The 9,425-nt window shown below is 34.5% G+C and overlaps 1 pseudogene; it reads left to right on the forward strand.

Annotated features, from left to right (window-relative positions):
- Window positions 1-2,746: 2,746 nt before the first annotated feature.
- LOC128627990 (pre-mRNA-splicing factor 18-like) lies at window positions 2,747-3,232 on the forward strand (annotated as a pseudogene).
- Window positions 3,233-9,425: the final 6,193 nt, after the last annotated feature.

The raw sequence follows: 9,425 nt of genomic DNA on the forward strand, positions 1-9,425 counted from the left end.
TTCTTCTGAACTCTTGGCTATACCCTTATAAGAAATGCAATTATTTTCAGCAAGATAGCTCTTACAAACTGCTTGTAGAAAATTGGAAGTCCAGAATTTTCTTTTCACTATTAGCTGCTCTGTCCCCTTTAAACTTGGTATCATTTTCACCAATACAATCCTCTTAAAAACTCTATGTTTTCTGTAAATTTTATTGGCTTTATTCAGTTAAAGTTACATTCATAATTCATTCTGAGAAATACTACTTTTTTAAATTTTTTTATTTCATTGAAGGAAGAAAATAATGGCCAAACGGGAAAATATGAAGCAACAAGAATTCAAAAAAATGAGAAGAGACTTAGGAACTTCCAGAACATCTTTAAATGCTCCAACATCCGAATTATAGGGGTACCAGAAGGGGAAGAGGAACAACCACCAGTGGAAAACTTATTTGAACAAATAATAAAGGAGAACTTTCCCAATCTGGCAAAGGAAATAGACTTCCAGGAAATCCAGGAAGCTCAGAGAGACCCAAAGAAGTTGGACCCAAGAAGGAACACACCAAGAAATACTACCTTAACATTTTTGGAAGGTCTTTTGCTTAGTTGAAAGGTCTACCAAGTACCACTTTAAATCTTTCTAAGGTCTAAACAAAGAGCATTTTTTTAAATTTTAGTGTATTTTAATATACTTGATTTAATTTTGAGGCTAAGGACACTTTTACTGGAAGTAATCTAGATTTGTTCTTTTCCATAAGGCCATTTCTTACTTTGAAAATATTTTGTTAGGTGAAGAAAATGTCTTGAGTCCTCCAAGTCTCTTTTAAATTATGCTTCAAACTAAACAGCTTACTTTTTAACTCAGTTTTTTCTTACAACACTTTATTATATGTTTCTAAAAGAAGCAAGTTGGTACTTTTAAACAGCCTGGAAATATTCTTAGCTATATCCATGAATTTACCTGGTAATGTTTCTTTTTCCAATTTACTTCAGGTGGCAGTCTTGTTCATAATTCTACTTCTACATAATACTCTTCCCATTTTTCCCAACCTTCAATAACAATACCTACAGTGAATGTTCACCATTTTTCTACCCTCATTTTTCTGCCTCAAAGGAGCCCTTTTGTTGGTTTTTTACAATCTCCTTGCTGCTGGTTCTGCCTTCTCTTGGTATTCTACCCCAAAGGCAATACTACATATTTGACATTTTTGTGATAGTACCAACTCATTTAATTACCTATTGTTACATAAAAAGCATCCTTGAAAAATTTAATAATACAATAATAATTTACTACTATTAAAAACTTAAAACAATAGTAATGTATTATCATTCACAGTTCTGTGAGTTGACTGGGCTCAGCTGGTTGGTTCTGCACCATGTGGTGCTAACTGAGATTACTCACACAGTTGTATTCAGCTTAGGCTGGAATAGCCAATAAGGTCTCTCTCACATATCTGACATATGATGCTGGCAATCATTGAGGTGCTTCCTTTCTCTTCTTTATGGCCTCTCTTTGCCTGTACACTAGGCTAGGTTCTTTTCAGAATGATGTTGAGAAGAGTAAAAGTTAAAGCTGACAAATCTCTTAAAGGCTAGGCCTGGAATCACCTTTTTTCTTATATTCTCTCTCTCAAAGCTATTCATAAGGCCACTTCAGTTTCAGTAAAAGGGTAAACAACAATCTAATGAAAAGAATCGCTTCTATTACCTCAACTAACTATAGGTTGCAGCTTTATTTATATCTAACTATAACAGTGTTTTTTAATACTTAGTGTTGTTTATTTTTTAAGTTCAGTAAAAGAAATCTTTTGGACATATTTGCCCAGATTTTCATCACCTATTAATATTGCACATACAGGGGAAAAGTTAAATAGGATATTTCCAAAATTTCTTCATCTTCCTAGTCTGACTTGAGAGTATTTGTGTTTGTCTACATAGTATCACTCTCTTTGTCATCAAGTGCACTGATGAAGCGGCATTTCTTAAACAGTACTCCATTATAATGCTGGAATTGTTTTTCTGAGCTTCTAACACATACTCTTCAACTTTCATGCTGATATTTTCTTGATTGAATAAAATCCAGCTTAAATCCATTATTAAATACATCAGCCTGTGTTGCTTTGAGTTTCCTTTGAGACTCAGCAATTTCTCTTGCCTAGGGCTGCATTGCTTGGCCTACATTAGATGGACTTTTTGCTCATATCTAAGGGACAAATTTTTCACAGATACATGCACTTGTGGGCCCCTTTATTTCTGAAACCTCACAAAGCATTTGGTATTCATATTGCAAGATGTGGAATTGTGGCCATTTGCCAATGATGAGTAGTTGCTTTGTGTTTTTTTTGTCCCATTACTTTGTTTCCATGACATCTGCTGTTACTATAATTTTTGTATCCAAGTAAAATCTTACAAAATATATTTAAGTGACAATTAAGCTCAATAAATTTAATGCCAACTGTGCACATAACTCCATTGAACTGATGGTAGTGATAACAAAGTTCATGTTTCTTCAGTTAAAGGCATATTATGTCTTGAATGCTACCTGGTTGATGATGTCAAATGCCATAGGTTATAATGTACATCTCAATCTTAGAGATGTTCAAATATTTTAAAAACTGGATCACCTCAGCTTCCACTGAAAGTACCCCTGTCAGTCTTGTCTTCTAGTATTGGGGTTCACATTTTATGTGGGTTTACTTTGTCCAGCAAGGTGAAGCATGGCCCAAGGAGCCATAGAAGAAAACTCAAACTTAAACCTGGGCAAAGTCATGGACATTCTGAAGTCAAAGTTTCTCCAGGAGCAGCAGCTGGTGGAAAACAGAAACCTGTTGGTGCAAAATAAAAAAAATGTTTCAAGCATAGTGAACTTGCAAAACAAGAAGAGAAAGCAAATAATGATAGATGTGATTATAAGATACAGCCAAAGAAGAGGACCAGAGCCATTAACTTCAATAAGTCCAGTGTTAGAACTTGCACTGGCAGAGGAAAAATTACTCATGACTCTTTCAAGGCAAGAGACTACCAGAAGATTGAAAAGAGAACACAAATATGACTATTTGAAGAAACTGACTATTATGGTTATTAACACTTAAGAATAATAGAGATACTCACACCAGAAGTTAGTAAGGAGTGGAGAAATGACTTGAAAGCATCTTTTGATATGATTGACCAGAAATACCTCAAAACTTGTGGGTGGTCAAAAACCTGGAGAGGAAGACACACAAAATGATTTGAAAGTTCATTGCATAGCATAACAACAAGAAAAATAAAGTACCTAGGAATAAACCTAACCAAGGAGGTAAAAGACCTGTACTCAGAAAACTGCACAACGCTGAAGAAAGAAATTAAGGAAGATACAAGCAAATGGAAGCATGTACCATGCTCATGAATTGGAAGAACTAACATCATCAAAATGGCTATACTAACCAAAGCAATTTATAGATTTGATATAATCCCTATTAAAATACCAATGACATATCCCACATATATAGAACAAATATTTCAGAAATTTATATGGAACCATAAATGACCCTGAACAGCTGTAGTAATTTTGAAAAAAAAAAGAACAAAGTAAGATGGATACCAATACCTGATATCAAACTATTACAAGGCAACTGTAATCAAAACAGCTTGGTACTGGCATAAGAAGAGACACATAGACCAATGGAATAGAATAGAGGGCCAAGAAATAAACCCAAGTCTCAATGGTCAATTAACATTTGACAAAGAAGGAAGAAGCATAAAATGGAGTAAAAACATTCTCTTCAACAAATGGTGTTGGGAGATCTGGACAGCCACAAAAAAATGAAACCAAATCACCAACTTACACTATACAAAAAATAAATTCAAGGTAAATAAAAGACTTAAATATAAGTCAGGACACCATAAAAGTCCTAGAGAAAAACATCAGCAGGAAAATCTCAGACACACCACACAGCAGTATTTTCACTGATACATCCCTTAAAGCAAGGGACATAAAGAAAAGAATAAATGGGACCTCATCAAATTAAAAAGCTTCTACACGGCTAAAGAAAACAGCATTAAAATCAAAAGCCAACTATATGGGAAAACATATTTGCCAATGACATCTCAGACAAGGGTTTGATCTCCAAAATATATAAAGAGCTCACATGACTCCACTCCAGAAAGACAAAAAAAAAGATTAAAAAATGGGTAAAAGACTTGAACAGAGACTTCTCCAAAGAAGACACACAGAGGGCCCGGAGACATGTAAAAACATGTTCAGCATCACTGGCCATCAGAGAGATGCATATTAAAACCAGAACAAGATACCACTTCACACCAATGAGAATGGCCTCATAAACAATTTAACAAACAAGTGTTGGAGAGGTTGTGGAGAAAAGGGAACACTAGTACACTGTTGGTGGGAATGTAGACTGGTGCAGCCACTCTGGAAAATATTATGGAATTTCCTCAGAAATCTAAAAATTGAACAGGGACCTTTTGGCCCAGCAATTCTACTGCTGGGATTATATCCTAAGAACCCTGAAACACCAATCCAAAAGAACCTATGCACCCCAATGTTCATAGCAGCACAATTTACAATAGCCAAGTGTTGTGAGCAATGTTGGTGCCCATCAGTAAATGAGTGGATCAAAAAACTCTGGTACATTTATGCAATGGAATACTATGCAGCAGAAAGAAAAGAGGAGCTCCTACCCTTTGGGACAGCATGGATGGAACTGGAGAGCAATATGCTTAATGAATAAGCCAGGCAGTAGGGGACAAGTACCATATGATCTCATGTTTAATAGAAACCTAGTCAGCAAAAGAGAAAAAGCAAGCAAAATATAACCAGAGACATTGAAATTAAGAACAATCTGACAGCAACCAGAGGGGAGGTGGGAGGGGATATGAGAAGGAGGGTTGTCAGGAATAACTATAAAGGACACATGGACAACACCAAGGGGGTGGGTGGAAGAAAGGGGGGAGATGGGTTTGGCTGGGGTGGCAGGGAGTGGGATGGGGGGTAAATATAAACAACTGTAATTGAACAACAATAAAATAATTTAATAAATAAGTAAATAAATAAATAAAAGATTATTGCATAGCAAAGGGGATCATCAACAAAATGAAAATATAGTCCACTGAATGGAAGAATATATTGCCAGTGATACCTTTGATAAGGGGTTAATATCCAAAATTCATAAAAAAACTTATAAGACTCAATACCAAAAAGCAAACATTCCAATAAAAAAAATAGACAACGGACCCGAACAGACACTTCTCCAAGAGGACATACAGATGACCAATAGGCATATGAAAAAAAATGTTCAGTATCACTAATTATCAGGGAAATACAGATCAAAACCACAATGAGATGTTATCTCATGTGTAATCATCCCTACATCAACCAACAATTGTTGGCAAGGATGTGGGAAAAGGAGAATACTAGAGCACTGCTGCTGGAAATGCAGAGTGGTATAGCCACTGTGGAAAGCAGTATGGAGTTACCTCAACAACTTAGAAAATGGGACTGTCTTGTGACCTAGCAATTTCACTTCTGGGAATTTATCCAGAAAAACCTGAAACACTAATGTGGAAGAATGTATTCACCCCTGTGTTCATTGTAGTGTTGTTTACAATAGCCAACCCGTGAAAACAGCTCAAGTGGTCCTCAGTAGATGAGTGGATAAAAAAGCTGTGCTACATTTTACATCATGGAATACTACTAACTTACAAAAAAAAAAAAAAGAAGGAAATCTTACCCTTTTGACAGAATGGATAGACCTGGAAAGTATTATGATAAGTGAAATAAATCAGTCAGAAAAAAGCAAATATTGTATGATTTCACTTACACATGAAATCTAATAAACAAAATAAGGTAACAAACAAAATATAAATAGACTCATAGATACATAGAACAGACTGACAGCTGTCAGAGGGGAGGGGAAGTTGAAGAGCTGGGTAAAAAAGGTAAAGGAATTAAGCAAAAAAAATCCTCATAGACACAGACAACAGTATGGTGATTACCATAGGGAAAGGCAAGTGGGGGAAGTGAAAGAGAGTAAAAAGGGAATAAATAAATAGTGATTGAAGGAGACAACTTGGTGTGGTGAATACACAATACAATGTACAAATAATAGAATTGTACACCTGAAACCTATGTAATTTTATTAACTAATGTCACCCCAATAAATAAAAAACAAAATATAAACAAATAAATAAGTGTATAAAATATAATGAGTCAGCCAAAATGTTTGTTTAGTTTTTTTTCCTTACAATGGCTCTAGTAGTGCTTGGTTATCTTTAACTTCATTTGAAAGAATTTTGTTAGATTGTATTGTGACAGTTGTCATATCAGCATGCATTTAATTAAAAACTTATCAAAATTGGTGACCTTTTGTGTAGCCATTTTAATATTGAAGATGGAAGAAGATGAATAATATTTTCAATGTATTATGCTTTATTATTTCAAGAAAGGTAAAAATGCAACTGAAACACAACAAAAGTTTTGTGTAGTATGTGGCAAAGGTGCTGTGACTGATTGAATGTGTCGAGTGGTTTGTGAAGTTTCTTGGTACTACTGACATTTTGGTCAAATAATTCTTTGCTGTGGGGCTGTCTTATGCATCAAAAGATGTTTAGCAGCACCCTTGGCTTCTACCCACTAGGAGACAGCTGATACATTCAAAACATCCAAATCTATAAAGCTATTGGTGAAAATGAAGAATGTGTCTTTTATTTAATGGAAAACACTAAACAAAACTTTGGCCACCCCAAAAGTTGGCATTTATTGAGCTTTTTCTGGGTATCCAGTGATGAGCTAGGGACTGTCTGATAGATACATATACATACACAAGTTTGAAACATAGTGCTTGCCTCAATAGATTCAACAAAAAAGTTGTCCCAATGAAATAGATAACCATGACAAGTAGCACAGAAAATTTTTTAATTAATAGCAAAATAATAAGGGCTGTAGAAATAGAAGAACATGTTTGAGCATAAAGGGATGTAAATGCTAGAGGCCATTCATAGTACCTCTCCCTTATGTTACCTCTTTATACCTGTCCCCAATTTGTAATTTCTGTTTTTTTCTTATTTATGTAGAAAAAATGTTAATAAATATATTCAAAATATTAATATTTTGTCAGTTACAAGTTTTTAAAAATATTTGTGTTTGTAGTATGTTTTTAAAATTTGTTCAGAAGTCCTTGACAATGTAGAAGTGTGCAACTATAGCACACTAAAAATTTATCCATGTTTTTCTCTATGATATGATTTTTGTGTTATTTTAGAAATATTGCTGGATGTTCTTGCATGTATCCTCAGTTTTTAGTTTTATCTTTTTACATTTAGGTTTTTAATATATCTGGAATTGTTTTAAATGTGGTGTGAGGTAGGGATTTAATTTTTTTTTTTCATTTGGCCAATTATCCCAGGTTGGTTTGTCAAAAGTCAGTGCTTTCTCACACCCAATTTGTAGGTGTATTCAACTTGGTAAGTATAGTCAAATGTATTAAACTGACTTTTTGAAAGATAAATATCTCCCTTGAGAATATAAATTAATAATAAAATTTTATTATGTAAATACTGAAATATGGATGGAACACACTCTAATCTGGAACTTTTTAAGGCTTTGATTTTAGAAATAGGTTAAAGTTTGGAACTTTCTCTAAAAGGAAAAAGTGCACAAACACATTAAAAATGTTGCGTGTCATTTCATGCGTTTACAGGCCACTTGAAGCTCATTCACAGGCCCCTTTTCCTTTCAATTTAGAGTGAGGAATTGAGAAAATGGTGGCGCACTGCTGAAAACTAACAGGTTCTCTGTCAGTGCTAGATGGATAACCAGACCCCTATGGCTCTACTCTGTCCTATTCCACATGTATACTTATAGCTGAGCCATTAAAGCAGAACAGAGAAACACCACAAGTTTGTGTTTGCATGGTCAAAATAATCAAAGAATTGATGTCAAACCATCTAAAACAGTCAAATAGATTTATTCGTAATATAAATTTACCTGACTGTTAATTGTAGATGACAGATGGAACTGTATAGTTATAAAGAACAAATTGAATTTGAGAGAAGGAATTAACTTAATTTGTTTATTAGGTTCAGTTCCCCATTTAGTCAGAAAACTTCTAGTGGTAGATTATTTATAGATTGATTTATGGCTTTGGCACCCTATAAATAATCATTGGAAGACCTAATTTGTTTGTTATATGCAAATTACCTAGGTGAGCTTATTAAAGATAAGGTTCGACTGGTATCAAATGTAATTTAGGACAAGTCAAGAAGAATTAGGGTGCTTTGTGATTGATTGAGCCAGAAAGTTGAAAGTCAGCAACTAGGCAGATTGATGTGCTCAGCAAGGCATTTTGAATCAAGAGCCATCATACACAATATAGAACACTTAGTTAATAAATTACCTAGAAAGGAATGTTCTGACTTTGAAAGTATAAAATGATAGAAGCCTTATGCTGGATATTAGAGAAATTTTGGATTAAAGGTATTTTCCATTTGAAAATGTTTTTTAAAATGTAAAAAAAAAAATTAAAGGCCATGAAAATTAACCTAATTGGTCAGTGATTAAGGATTGATGCTTATGACAAATCTACTGGTGATTTTGATATTATCAATCTAGATATTTCTCTAGTTTCATCAGCTAAAGGAAAGGGTCAAAATAGTCAGCCCTTGGCTTAGCCCAAACTATCAAATACACAAAGCTCTATCCAGTTCCCATCTAAGCTGGATTGATATGATACTGTATGCTGATAAGGCTCTTGGCCTCTGTGACCTCTGAAATAGTTTCCAATTATTCCAGTGAATTTGGGTCACTGAAATAATGAAGCTACATCTCCAGGGAACTGGTTTTGTGGACTGTGAAAATTCTGTTTTTCTGAGCCATTCACTAGGTTTTCTCTTGGGCAAGAAGCCTCTGAATCTTCTATATGACTGAGGGGCTCAAATATCATCCTTTCCACAGGAATACATCATTTTTGTATTACACCAATCTTTGGGTTTTTGACTCATTTTAATTTTGTTATTCCAAACATTATACTCAATTAGAGAATGGCTCTCAGAACTTCTCTCTTTCCCTCTCACAGTATTTTCTCTCCTCCAGTCCTACTCTTTTTATTTTTCTCCTGACATTCCAGGAATCTCCCCTCTGCTGGCTTTCACCACCAATACTCAGTAGTCCTCTTGCTGTACAATTTCACTGGACAACTCTACTCAAGCCTTTTGTTTTTTACATTGAGATCTTTGTTGGACATTAGCAGTAATAGTGGTGCTAATAGTAATGGTTGTTGTACAGCAGTAGTAGTAGCAATATTTGTCATTCTTATGGAGGCAGCAGTAGTAACATCATACTTTTCTAAAAGCTGCCAACACACTTTTCATTGCTATCCTTTTGATTTCTCTGAAAATAACTCACAAATATTTAGAGGGTTAGTCATCAATTATTGAACTGACTTTATTGAG

The sequence above is a fragment of the Artibeus jamaicensis genome, unplaced genomic scaffold (assembly GCF_021234435.1).
Source record: "Artibeus jamaicensis isolate MK-2021 breed Jamaican fruit bat unplaced genomic scaffold, CSHL_Jam_final contig_513, whole genome shotgun sequence".
NCBI lineage: Eukaryota > Metazoa > Chordata > Mammalia > Chiroptera > Phyllostomidae > Artibeus > Artibeus jamaicensis.